Raw genomic sequence first — 13,964 nt, forward strand, 5'->3', positions numbered from 1 at the left:
CAGATGATGCTGCAGTCCAAGAGTCTGGTGGGTGTTGGACTCCACCAGTGTTGCTCCTTGTCTCTGTCCCAGGTTGTTGCATTCTTGTCTGAGTACATCTTTGCTTTTTGCAGACGATGTGACCTTCAGTGTGAATCAAAGTGGCTTGTAGCTGAGTTTGAAGCAGCTGAGATCAAAGGGAGCACCTCATAGGCCTTGTTTCTCGATCTGAGTTGCAGCCTTAAGTGAAGGACTTTAGGTGTGCTGGGATCATCTGTAAGAGTGATGGGAAAATGACGTGTGATATGGACAGGTGACTTGGTACAGCATCAGCAGTGATGTACAGGACTGTTGGGGTGAAGACAGAGCAGAGTCGGCAGGCACGGTTCTAAATTTAAAAGTAAACCTGTGTTACTACCCGTACCTCTGATCATGAGCTCTGGCTTGTGACCCAAAAATGAGGTTCCAGAAACTAGTGACCAAAACAAGATTCCTGTATTGGGTGGGTGGGCTTCGCCCTAGAGGTAGGGTCACCTTGAACATTTGGAGGGAGTTCAGGGTAGAGACTCTCAGAAGGGATTTCATATCCCATCTGGCCTGGGAACATCTTGGCGTCTACCAGGAGGAACTCAAAAGGTATTTAGGGAAAGGGATGTCTGTAATGTCCAGCTTACCCTGCTGCCATCATCATTCAACCTCGGTAAAAGTGGAATAAAATGGATGGATGCATAGATAAAATGAACCATCTTCGACAGTGTTACGGGATCTTTCTTGTACATTTGACCCCAAACACAGTTTTTGCTCCATGAAACACTGAAAACAAACTCCACCAGGAGTCCTGACTTCAGCCACAGAGCTTCTAAACTCATGCCTCAGGTGGATGTGAACTGGGTGTGTTTTCAGGGTGTTACATTTTTGCTGGTGGAAATCAGAGAGAGAAAGAGAGGAAGGTTGACAGATGAATATTTGATTGTCCCCTCCTCTTTAATATTGATGTGGTTCAGAGACCTTGAGGCCGGTTCTTTCCGGGTACATTAGTTCACCGGTAGCATACCTGAACGCTCCCTGATCTCCCAGTAGAGACAACAGCAGCACTAATATGATGATAAAGTGTATCTACCAAGTGCATGTTCACATATTTACTTAAATACCACTTGAGGATTTCTTGCAGGATTTTTACCATCTCATGTAATATAAGATTTCTTTTTTCCCTGCATTGTTGCCTTGAATGTATTGTGCTGGCAGGTGTCTGTTAATATTGTATGTCTGGACTGGTCTTCAGTAAACAACCTTGTAAATAAATGCACAAGTTATATAAAACAGACATTGTGTTGAGCGTTACATCTCACTGTGAATTGTAATCTAACTGTGACCTCACAGCCATCCAACACCCACATCAAACCTTTGAGGAAGTGGGAAAAAAACTAAGAGCATTTAGGGAGGTTCATCTCGTTGTAAAAGTACGAAGAAAGGTTTTATAAATCTTTATGTAATCATTGAACAAGTGGGGTAAAGACAGCCTTAGCTATAGTTTGGTTAGAATACTCCTTTCATTTTTATTTTGATGTCATGTACTTATCATTGAAATGGGCCACACCAGCTGTTCTCCAGATAATCGGACAATGCTAAAGTTTCCATTTCATGTTTGAATGTTGGAGAAGAGAAACCTCACATGGAGCGAACTCTGGGACATGGAATCTAACAGGCTGAGTTACTTATGATGTGCTGCCCTCTCCCACAAATCAACAGCTGTGGCTTGGAAAGGACCCATATTGTTGCCAAGTTGCCAAGTATATACACTAAATCAATTTTGATAACTTTAATATGCTTTAAGTGTGTATTTGCCAGGAAAATGGCATCAGATTAGAGCCTGGCAGATGCTGAATATGAAATAATTCTGATTCTGAACAGCAGTAGGCTAACATGAATCAAAAAAACAGAGAAAACAATTCCCACAATTTTAGTATGCCAACATATGCACACACTTAATAGATAATACACTCCTAACCTTTGACTTCAGCCTCACTGAACCAGCACTAACATGGATCAGGAATTGTTCTTGTATTGTAACAGTCTTGCTTCCATTGATTCAAATTCATTCTGCGATTATAGTAATCAATTTCCATCCATCCATCCATCCATTTTCCTCCGCTTATCCGGGGCCGGGTCGCGGGGGCAGCAGGCAAAGCAGGTCGTTCCAAACGTCCCTCCCCCCAGCGACACTTTCCAGCTCTTCCTGGGGGATCCCGAGGCGTTCCCAGGCCAGACGAGATATATAATCTCTCCAGCGAGTTCTGGGTCTGCCCCGGGGTCTCCTCCCAGACGGACGTGCTCGGAAAACCTCCAGAGGAAGTCTCCCCGGAGGCATCCGAATCAGGTGGCCAAACCACCTCAACTGGCTCCTTTCGATGCGAAGGAGCAGCGGCTCTACTCTGAGCTCCCTCCGGATGTCTGAGCTCCTCACCCTATCTCTAAGGCTGAGCCCAGCCACCCTACGGAGGAAGCTCATTTCGGCCGCTTGTATCCGCGATCTTGTTCTTTCGGTCACTACCCAAAGCTCATGACCATAGGTGAGGGTTGGAACGTAGATGGACTGGTAAATCGAGAGTTTCGCCTTACGGCTCAGCTCCCTCTTCACCACGACGGTTCGGTACAACGCCCGCATTACTGCTGACGCCGCACCAATCCGCCTGTCCATCTCCCGCTCCATTTTCCCATCACTCGTGAACAAGATCCCGAGATACTTAAACTCCTTCGCTTGGGGAAGCAACTCCCCCCCAACCCGGAGGAAACACTCCACCGGTTTCCGGCAGAGAACCATGGCCTCGGACTTGGAGGTGCTGATCCGCATCCCTGCCGCTTCACACTCGGCTGCAAACCGCTCCAGTGCGTGCCGGAGGTCACGGTCTGAGGATGCCAACAAAACCACATCATCTGCAAAAAGCAGCGAAGCGATCCTGAGGCTCCCAAACCGAAAACCCTCCCCACCACGACTGCGCCTTGAAATCCTGTCCATGAAAACCACAAACAGGATTGGAGACAAGGGGCAGCCCTGGCGGAGTCCAACACCCACCGGAAACGTGTCTGACTTAATGCCGAGTATGCGGACACAGCTCTCACTTTGGTTGTACAGGGACCGAACGGCCCGTAACAACGAGCCTCGGACCCCATACTCCCGCAGTGCCCCCCACAAAGCCCCTCGGGGGACACGGTCGTAGGCCTTCTCCAGATCTACAAAGCACATGTAGACTGGCAGGTCATACTCCCATGACCCCCTCAGCAGCTCCGCAAGGGTAAAGAGCTGGTCTGCTGTTCCACGACCGGGACGGAATCCGCATTGCTCCTCCTGAATCCGAGGTTCGACTATCGGTCGGATCCTCCCTTCCAGCACCCTAGAGTAAACTTTCCCGGGGAGGCTGAGAAGTGTGATACCGCGATAGTTGGCACACACTCTCCGATCCCCCTTTTTAAAAATAGGGACCACCACCCCGGTCTGCCACTCCCCAGGTACTGTACCCGATGCCCACGCGACATTGCATAGACGTGTCAACCAAGACAGTCCAACAATGTCCAGAGCCTTCAGCATCTCAGGGCGAATCTCGTCCACACCTGGCGCCTTGCCACCGAGAAGCTTTTTAACTACCTCGGCGACCTCTGCCACGGATATGGACGCAGATACTCCCGAGTCTTCAGGCTCTGCCTCCTCCATAGAGGACGTGTTTACCGGGTTAAGGAGTTCCTCGAAGTGCTCTTTCCACCGCCCGACGATATCCCCAGTACGGGTCAACAGTTCTCCACCCCGACCATACACAGCCTGGGCGAAGCCTTGCTTCCCCTTCCTGAGGCGTCGAATGGTTTGCCAGAACTTCCCCGAGGTCGATCGAAAGTCCTTCTCCATGGCCTCCCCGAACTCCTCCCACACCCGAGTTTTAGCTTCCACCACTGCCGCAGCTGCCGCCCTTTTGGCCAGCCGGTACCTGTCAGCTGCTTCAGGAGACCCCCGAGCCAACCAGGCTTGATAAGTCTCCTTTTTCAGCCTGACGGCCTCCCTCACCGCTGGTGTCCACCAGCGGGTCCTTGGATTGCCGCCACGACAGGCACCAGTGACCTTCAGACCACAGCTCCTAACAGCTGCTTCTGCAATGGAGGCTTTGAACATGGACCACTCAGAATCCATGTCCCCAACCTCCCCCGGGATGCAGGAGAAACTCTTCCGGAGGTGGGAGTTGAAAACCCTACGGACAGGGTCCTCCGCCAGACGTTCCCAGTTCACCCGCACTACACGTTTGGGTTTACCAGGTCTGTCCGGCAGTCTTCCCCGCCATCGGATCCAACTCACCACCAGGTGGTGATCAGTTGACAGCTCTGCACCTCTCTTCACCCGAGTGTCCAAGACATACGGCCGCAGGTCTGACGATACGACTATAAAGTCGATCATCGACCTTTGGCCTAAGGTGCTCTGGTACCAAGTACACTTATGAGCAACCTTATGCTCGAACATGGTGTTTGTTACGGCCAAACCATGACTAGCACAGAAGTCCAGTAAAAAAACACCACTCGGGTTCAGATCGGGCAGGCCGTTCCTCCCAATCACCCCCCTCCAGGTTTCTCCATCGTTGCCCACGTGAGCGTTGAAGTCTCCCAGGAGAACTATGGAATCCCCGGGCGGTACCCCTTCCAGGACCCCACCCAGAGACTCCAAGAAGGCCGAATACTCTGAACTGCTGTTCGGCGCATAAGCACAGACAACAGTCAGAGTTTTCCCCCCTGCAACACGAAGTCGCAGAGAGGCGACCCTCTCGTTCTCCGGGGAGAACTCCAACAAAGCGGCGCTCAGCCGGGGGCTTGTGAGTATCCCCACACCCGCCCGGCGCCTCTCTCCCTGGGCAACTCCGGAGTAGGAGAGAGTCCAACCCCTCTCCAAGATTCTGGTTCCAGAACCCTTGCTGTGCGTGGAGGCGAGCCCAACTATATCTAGCCGGTATCGCTCCACCTCCCGCACCAGCTCAGGTTCCTTCCCCGCCAGTGAGGTGACGTTCCACGTCCCCAGAGCTAGTCTACGCCACCAGGGGGCGGCACGCCCAGGCGCCCGCTCCTGCCTACTGCCCGGTGGGCATAGCACCCGACCCCGACTTCCTGCCCTGTAGGTGGTGGGTCCACTGGGCGGTGGCCCCGTGTTACTTTTTCGGGCTTTGCCCGACCGAGCCCCACGGGACCCCAAGGCTCGGCCACCAAACGCTCCTGTACGAGCTCCCCCCCAGGTCTGGCTCCAGGGGAAGGCCCCGGTTTCCCTATCCCGGGCGAGGTAGCGGCTTTGCCTTTTATTGTTCTCATCAAGGTCTTCAATTAATCAATTTTATAACCACTTTTTTTAAAGGTATTTTTACAGAAAACTGTGATATCAGAGCCTCTGTGGTGGCAGCTGCAGGACCTTTGTAGATTTCATGAAATCAAATACACTTCCACATGTCCGAGCTGCCTGTAACTGTACGTACAGCAGGATCGAAGGTGAAGGTGAGGCAAAGGCTTGTCATTCAATTCCAGTGTTTATGATTTATTACCGCTGGGATCGCACCGGACCTCATTTCATCTGGGGCTAACAGAAAACCTTGAACGCCGACTCCTTCGTCCACCTCAGACAGTGTATTCTCATAATTTAGCACGTCCAGTGACTTTACGTGAATAAAATCCCAAATCTGGAACTCAGTAGAAACCATAAATCTGTCTGTGGTGGTTCTGCACTTCAGTGAGCAGAGTGTAGCCAATAAGAATAAGTAACATTTCCTTACTCTTTCTAATATTGGTGTGATTAACAGTGTCCTGATTCAAAATGCCTTTTAGTATGTCCAGGACCAGACCCAGTCCTCCATCCTGCCTCCTGTCCTGACTGATTGAACCGGTACTGCAGCTCTGTACTCCAATCAATCTGCAAATGTTTCTCAGAGTGTCTGCTCTGCAGGCTTGTCTTATTTTACTAATTTCAGCCACCTCCATCCTCCGTCCCATGACCCATTAATCATTTGCATCATCACAAAGGACAGACACATCGAGGAGCTATGAGTGAGGATGCACAGGTGTTTCCTCTCTGTGTCCTCGATGGAGTCCTATCTGCACCCACAGCTGGAATATGCAAACCATACTGGCATCAGGATGGACATACAGTATGTGTGAGTGTGATGTATTTATCAATCAATGTTAATATACACTACTGGTCAAAAGTTTTAGAATGCCCCAATTTTTCAAAAACGTTTATTGAAATCAAGTGGTTCCAATGGATAGCTTGAAATGGTACAAAGGTAAGTGGTGAACTGCCAGAGGTTTAAAAGAGGTAACGTTGCCCAAATCTGAAAAATAATATACATTTCATAATTATACAAAAAGATCTTTTTCGGGGAACAAGAAATTAGTTACCAACATAAATCTGTTCTTCAGCAACGGAGGTTGATCAAGCCTGGAAAGTTGGTGCTACCAAAGCCTACAGCTGTCCCAACTTTTCTGATTACATACAACCCCCTCTATCTGCATAAATGTGGCATCATACCGTCCAGTATGTGTATATGTGTGTTCAATTATCTAAAAAGTACTGTATTTATACAGCAAGATAATGACCCAAAATGCTAGTCCAGGTTATACCAGAGCTACCTTAGGATAAAAGAACAAGATGATCAACTTGTAGCTCTACTCTGAAATAAATTTTTGATTGAAGAAAGCGACACATGTTCATTTACTTTTAAATAGAAGAGTCACATGACCTGTTAAACAGCTCTTTAATGTGAATTATCACTATTGTTATTACTATTATTATTAATCATAATAACTTAGTGTATTTATATAGCACCTTTACAAACTGTGTTTACAAAGTGCTTTACAGACAGGGCATAAAGAAAAGAAGGATACTAAGAAGGAACATTGAAAAACAGAAGACTGGTCAGTTCAAGCATGGTAAAAGATGCTCAAAATAAATTTGTCCAACATCACCAGATAAAATCATGAAGTGCCACATCTAAGCATGGGAAAGAACAAGTGGAATTAAAGAAAAGTAGAGGGTAAAACCATAAACAGGCTAAAAATGATAATAGCATATAAGTAAATTAAATTGATGAGTAAATAAAGGATGAAAGAGAATAAAATAACCAACGAAATAAATAAAGCTTAGACGATAAAACTGATTATAATGAAAAATTAAAATAGAAATAGTTTGCTTGTGACTGAAGGCGTCCATCTGTAGAGGGCACCGTTGCTGCTCTGTCATGTTCTGCATTTCATTTCATTCCACTCCTTTAATAATCAGCCGTGTGCTGCAGTGGAATATCACATATCATCGTAGCACCAGAACTGAAGTTTGAACTCCTCAGTACTTTCACAGAGCTCACCAGCAGACGTCATGAGTTCAAGCATGAGTTAATGCTCTTTGCTCACGATGCTCATGAAGATGAGTTTATTGTGAGTTGGGGTCATGTTTCTGTGCTGATGTGTAGAGAAGAAAAGGAGTGAAGCTTGTAGTGCAAATTTGTCACATCAAACTCAGAAAACACTTTCAGTCGCTTTACATTGGTAAGGTGACTAAAATGTGAGACAAAACAGCCACAAAAAGACAAAACAACAAGACACAAAATGACATGGGGGGAAAAATGACAGAAAAAAGGAGAGAAAAATCTTTGACAAAACCAGGATTTCATTGCATTGAGCTAGCATGACAAAACCTAGAATCTCATGCAATTATAATGAGTTTCATGATGGTGGTTGTCAGTTTTCATTGCCAACTCTGGTTTTCTTCATTTAGCTTTGTTAAAGCTCCCATTAAAGTCATTGTGTGAGACATCACCTGCCTCTTCATCCACACAAAATGGGACGATGATGTGGCATCTACTTCAGTGAAGACATACAGGTTGTTATAATGGAGAGCTATGATCCTGCTGAAAATTACAGTGCGGTGACTGCAAATGCCGTTAACTGTGTAAGTTGACAGATGTATTCCACCACTATGCAGCAAAGTTTGCTGTTCCAGGATTGGAAACAACTGCCTGCAATGCAAAGAAACTTGACAAAACAAAGATGTTTAACGTCAGCCACAGGCAGTTTTAAAATTCATTACTGTGACTGTGGTTAGTAGCTGACTCCTTTTTAGACCTTTTTAATCCAAAAAGGAGCAAGGAGGTGTAGTGAAAACGTCTCTGGGTCATGGACTGTCCTGTGATGGTACCCATTTGTCACTCAAAGCAGCCAGGGCCTTAATTATGCAGAACTTTACATCTTAATGTAGTTTAAATGGGAGTTATATAAAATCTCCCCCCCTGGACAGCTACTTATTTTTTTTCTTAAATCTGTAAACTTGTTTATTCCTGCTGTAGTGTTGGGACTTTAACATGAGGGTCTGTGGGATGTGAAACTAAACGAAGCATTTATCTCTATGTACATTTTTGTTTCTAGGTTAACTGTGTGACATCAGTGGAGAGACTTAACCAGCTCAGCATTTATGTTGCGGAACTATATTCAGGAATAGCAAAAGGTATTTCCAGCTGTAGAAGACTTTGGAAAGTTGAACTCAGCTTGTCTTATATGAAAATTTACTCATATATAACCAACAAATGGAACGGCATCCCAGAGTTTTCTGTATAATATAAAACCTGTTAACATTTGTGTGTCTCTTCTGAGAATCTAGATAAACTCCATATTGCAAAAATGTTTTTATATTGTTTTTTTTTTGTTTTTTTAATTCTAAGAGGAATTTCTCATGAAAGAGGATTGACTCGCTTTTGGAAGCAGCCTTAAGTGGCTATTCAAGAATCTCTTGACAACTTTTGGACATGAAACGTACTGCCTTTATCGTTTTTGTGAGTACTTTGTGTTTACTTGTATGAAAATTGCTACACAACTAAAGTCTGATTTATCTAGAAGTTATGAAATGAATCTAAAAAACTGTGCACTTCAGATGTCAGAAATAATGTAGAAAAAAACCCTGGCTAAATCCTGCAAAATCCCAATAAAGTCTTAAGGGAAAATAGCAGTGGTTGTTGAGAAAATGAGCTGAAAAAAGTCATTTTTAGTGGAGTGGGCTGCAGAACAGAAACAGAAGAGAGGAATGAAGCTTTGAAAAAGAAACATGGAGCGTCTTAGGGGAGTAGCAGGTCATATTCATGGAGGAATAGTTTATTCTTTTTAAATATGACTGAATAATTCAACAGCTTTCGTTTCTGAAATGTTTTAGTTTTTAGTTTTTTCAGACAAGCGCGGGGACACGTAAACCAAGGCCACCAGCAATGTGCTCTGAAGTTTAGTGACTCTGAAGAAAAACACACATGCTCATGCAAACTAGGCCTACACACACACACACACACACACACACAATCTAATCATCAATTAGCCTTTCAACATGATTAGCTAAAACAATAGCATTAGAACACAGGAGTGATGGTTGCTGGAAATGTTCCTCTGTACCCCTATGGAGATATTCCATTAAAAATCTGCTGTTTCCAGCTAGAATACTCATTTACCACATTAACAATGTCTAGACTGGATTTTTGATTAAGTTAATATTATCTTCATTTTTTTTAAAAAAAACTGCTTTCCTTTAAAAAATAACGACATTTCTAAGTGACCCCAAACTTTTTAACAGTAGTACAGATTTGTTTTTTTTTCTTTCATCTGTGCATAGACGTCCGAACACTACCTCCTCTGGCCTTGCTGTTAATCTTTGTATCATCACTCAGCCCACTGGAGACCACAGATCTGCTGTTCCTGCTGATGTCAGATCATTACAGACACATCCACACATAAATACACACAGTTCCTCTCCAATCGCCACGGCTGATCACGCCCGGGCCGACAGACACGTTGGACGGCTGCGTTTGTGTCCCCAGCTGTCTTGGACGCATCGTTCTCTCAGACTGGACCGTCCCCCCGGGCTGAAATGCCAGCCTCGCCCCAGTCCCCTGGCGAGCTACGCATCATTAGCCGCCATCTTGGCTTTAACGCTCTCTGTGTCCCGCAAAAGCAGACGGAGGCCGATTAATGTTTACGCGAGGGGATAAAGTTTCACTGGGGAGGTGAGGCTGCTTGTCATTAGTTTTGTTCCAGCTGTGAAGCTCACGACGGAATTATATAAGCTGACACGCTTAGTGGGCGTTTGCAAATAAACATTTGACAAACACACACAGCGATCCCCTGTGTATTCAGGTCACGAAGACCTTTTTCTCATCCATGTGTTAAACCAATATTGTTTGGTTGGAATAAACAGAAGCAGAACTGGATGATAAACAGTCAAACTGAAATATCTCAACAAATATTGGAAGCATTGCCTTAACATTTTGTGCAGACAATAATGTTCCCTAGAGGGTGAACTGTAATCACATTTGCAACCCTTTAACCTCCCATATGACATGATTATCTGGCCAAAATTCTTAATTTATTTCTCCAGTTTACTTGCAAGGCACAGCCTCAGCTTACTGTGAGCTTAGTAGTTAGTAGATTCTCAGCATGATAATGTGATTCACCATCGAGCCCTGAACCCTAAAACTCAGTACCGGGTTCGAAAGGCATGTTATTGTTACAAAATTACAGAAATTACACTATTTATCAGAGTCAGAATCTGTAAAAATGGAGAATTATTGGACTTTGAACTGTCTGATGATCATGGAACTATTCATCTTTACTGTGCCACTGCTCAAAATTTTGATATTTCTGCAAAAAAAACATGTATTCTGTGTGAAAATGAAACACATGGAGTGACCAGATTTTGTAAATTATGACTCAACTGTGACAAGTCATGTTGAAAAAAAACTCAGGATATTTTCGATTGAACTGCAGGCTGTGTTTTTGCACTTTAAAACACAGAAAAAAGAAAGAAAAGTAAAGAAATTCCCCTTTTCTGCTCACTTTTTAAAAATACTTTATAGCATTATAACCTTATTAAACTGCACAGAAGATATTCTGGAGTTCTCTTTACTTCTATCCAAGGTTGTGCCATTTCCATAAAGGTACAGGAGTTGATATTGCAGTGAAAAATAAGCCCAAAACTGAGTAAAGGTGTGACAGGAGCAAATAAAAATGCCCAGAAACTGCTTCAGTGCCAGCATGTTAGCATTGACAAGCCTTGTGCAGCTTGAGCCACAATTCTAGTCAGTCTTCTTATTTCATTTAATTAACCTCCTGCATTGCTTTCTAATGTAATCGCTTTTTCTGATGCTGCTCATTTCAGAATCTCAGCATCCAATTCGACAGGTAAAACACAACAGGCTTTTAACACACAGAATTTTGAATGAATTTGAGAGGTACCTAGATGAACTCCAGAATAATTGCTCGCATATCGGAGCCGTTCGCTGGGTCAGAAAGTTGTCTCTGTCAAAGCCCTGGAGAGTTTCACTGAGCTCCTGGTAATGTGGTTATGATGGCTGAGCTAATGCAGCATCCTGTCATGTTGCTGTGTGGCCTTTTCCCTCTGCAGCTCTTATGAGTGTGCGCTGAGTGTCACACTGAGGGAGAGCAGACGGAGGAAGAGGGGTTATTACAGCACATTAGGAGGGGGATTATACTGACCATGCTGACATCAACATGTTAGCTAATTGACAAGGGGGATGCACATGCTGGATACCAAATCCTCTTTGGACTCAGACTGAATAAAACACTTAAGGGAAGAATGAACGTCTGCAAGCACATTCACACAAGCAAGAAGCAGAGGACTCCATCCTTTTTCTTAGGCAGGAATTAGGCGCATTCCTTACACCAACTACATTTTCTAGCTCCTCCCAGAGGATCTAAAAGCGTTCCCTGGCCAGATGAGATATGTAATCCCCCCAGCAAGTTCTGGCTCTACTACAGGGTTTCCTCTCAGTTGCCTGGAAAGCCTCCAAAAGTGGGCAACCAGGAGACATCCTAATCAAATGTTGAACCACCTCAGTATCTCCTTTCAACATGAAGGAGCAGTGACTCCACATCTACAGAGAAAACCCATTTCACTACCCAGAACTCATGACCAGAAGTTGGGGTTGAACGCAGACTGAGTCCTTTTCAGTGCTTTTCTAAAAATTGAAGAGTCAGAGGTTCCTCAACTTTTCAGCCACGTCACCCAGAATAAGGATAAATGGCAAATGGTCCGCACTTCAGCCAGTGTTGGCAAAGCTACCATGGGGAGCAACTTGGGGTTCAGTTTCTTGTCCAAGGACACTTTGATACTGCTATAATCCCGTGTTGGGGCGGCATGGCTCAGTGGGTAGAGTGGCAGTCTTGTAACTGGAAGGTTGCTGGTTCAGTCCTTGGCCTGTTGAGCTCATGTCGAGGTGTCCCTGAGCAAGACACCGAACCCTTAATTGCTCCTGGTGGGTTGTGGTTAGTGCCTTGCATGGCAGCTTCTGGTGTGTGTGTGTGTGTGTGTGTGTGTGTGTGTGTGTGTGTGTGTGTGTGTGTGTGTGTGTGTGTGTGTGTGTGTGTGTGTGTGTGTGTGTGTGTGTGTGTGTGTGTGTGTGTGTGTGTGTGTGTGTGTGTGTGTGTGTGTGTGTGTGATGTAAAGTGCTTTGGATAAAAGTGCTATATAAATACAACCATTTATTTACCATTCTGCGTTGCTGCACTACTTCTTCCATTATGTGTCATTCACTATTGGATAGATTGGTTAGACTGGCTCAGTTAGGTTTGGGTTTTTGCAAATCATTTTGCTGTTAGTTTAAGATTACATGTATGCCAGCTTCTACAAGAAGTCCTCTTTTGGTTGGCTTGATGGTTAGCACTGATGCCTTGCAGCTAGAAGATCCCCGGTTAGGCCTGGGATCTTTCTGCATGGAGTTTACATGTTCTCCATGTGAACGCGTGGGATTTCTCCAAGTTCTCCGGCTTCCTCCCACAGTCCAAAAACACGGTGAAGTTAACTGATAATTATAAATTGTCTGCAGGTGTGAATGTGAGTGTGAATGTTTGTCGCTATGTGTATCCCTGTGATAAACTGATGACCTGTCCAGGGTGTCCCATGGCTTCACCCTAAGTCAGCTAGGATAGACTCCAGCCCCCTGCAATCCTAATGAGGACTAAGCGGTGTACAGATAATGGATGGATGAAAGTAGCATCCTCTGCCCTTAGTTCCTAATTTTGTTTTGTGGAATATCTACTTAATAATAAATTGTCTTCTGGCACTTCAAAATGATTATACACAAATATGACACAAAAAAAGTTAAAAGTCCCAAATTACCTTGTACAGAATGTTACTTTGGGGTCGTACGGTTTTCCTCTTCAGCAACAAGAATAGCTTCATATCAGTAACGGGGTCCAAACAGCTGCCACTCTTACGTGCTACTGATCTCCTAATAAAGACTGAAGCATCATTAAAAAGGAAACAAAAATGTGTGCGTGATGTCGATGTGGTTTCTCCTTTTGATCCTCTTTGTGCGACGTTTCACAACAAAACTACTTCCTGTTGTGAATGCATGCAACTAACTGAACTGAAAACCTCGACATCGTGTACAACACTTTAAAGTTCAGCCTCGGATGAGAGTTCAGGACAAAAGAAGCTCTGGACGACACGGAGCTGCCTTGAGCGTGACCGTGGACCGGAGTCTCACCAGCAGCAGCAGCCTTCACCTGCATGCAGCTCAATAAATATCTTTGATGGGTAATTTGTGCTCCACGGAGCAACAAGTTGTCGGTCCATTTGCGGGTCGTCCACTCAAGGCCGGTCAGTTTGGAGCATCACCGGTACAATAGGATGTGTAAAATTCATAGACGATGTCAGGACAAAGTAACAACCTCATCTCCTTCCCGTCCTTCATTTTCACCTCTCGTCTCCTTTTTGCATTTCCTCTGGCCTCCTTATCAGTATCGTTACCTCCCGTATCTCATCTTCTCGCTTCCTCTTGTGTCATCTCGCTTTGTTTCCTCTCCTTTCTGGTTTCCTCTCCTCTCAACTGTTTTTCTTCTTTGTCTCTCCTCTCCTCATCAGTCTGGGAAATTTCCCCATCTTCTTCCCTCCTTCCTCCTCTCAGCAACTTTTCTTTTGCATC

This window comes from Acanthochromis polyacanthus, chromosome 7 (genome assembly GCF_021347895.1).
Source record: "Acanthochromis polyacanthus isolate Apoly-LR-REF ecotype Palm Island chromosome 7, KAUST_Apoly_ChrSc, whole genome shotgun sequence".
Classification (NCBI taxonomy): domain Eukaryota; kingdom Metazoa; phylum Chordata; class Actinopteri; family Pomacentridae; genus Acanthochromis; species Acanthochromis polyacanthus.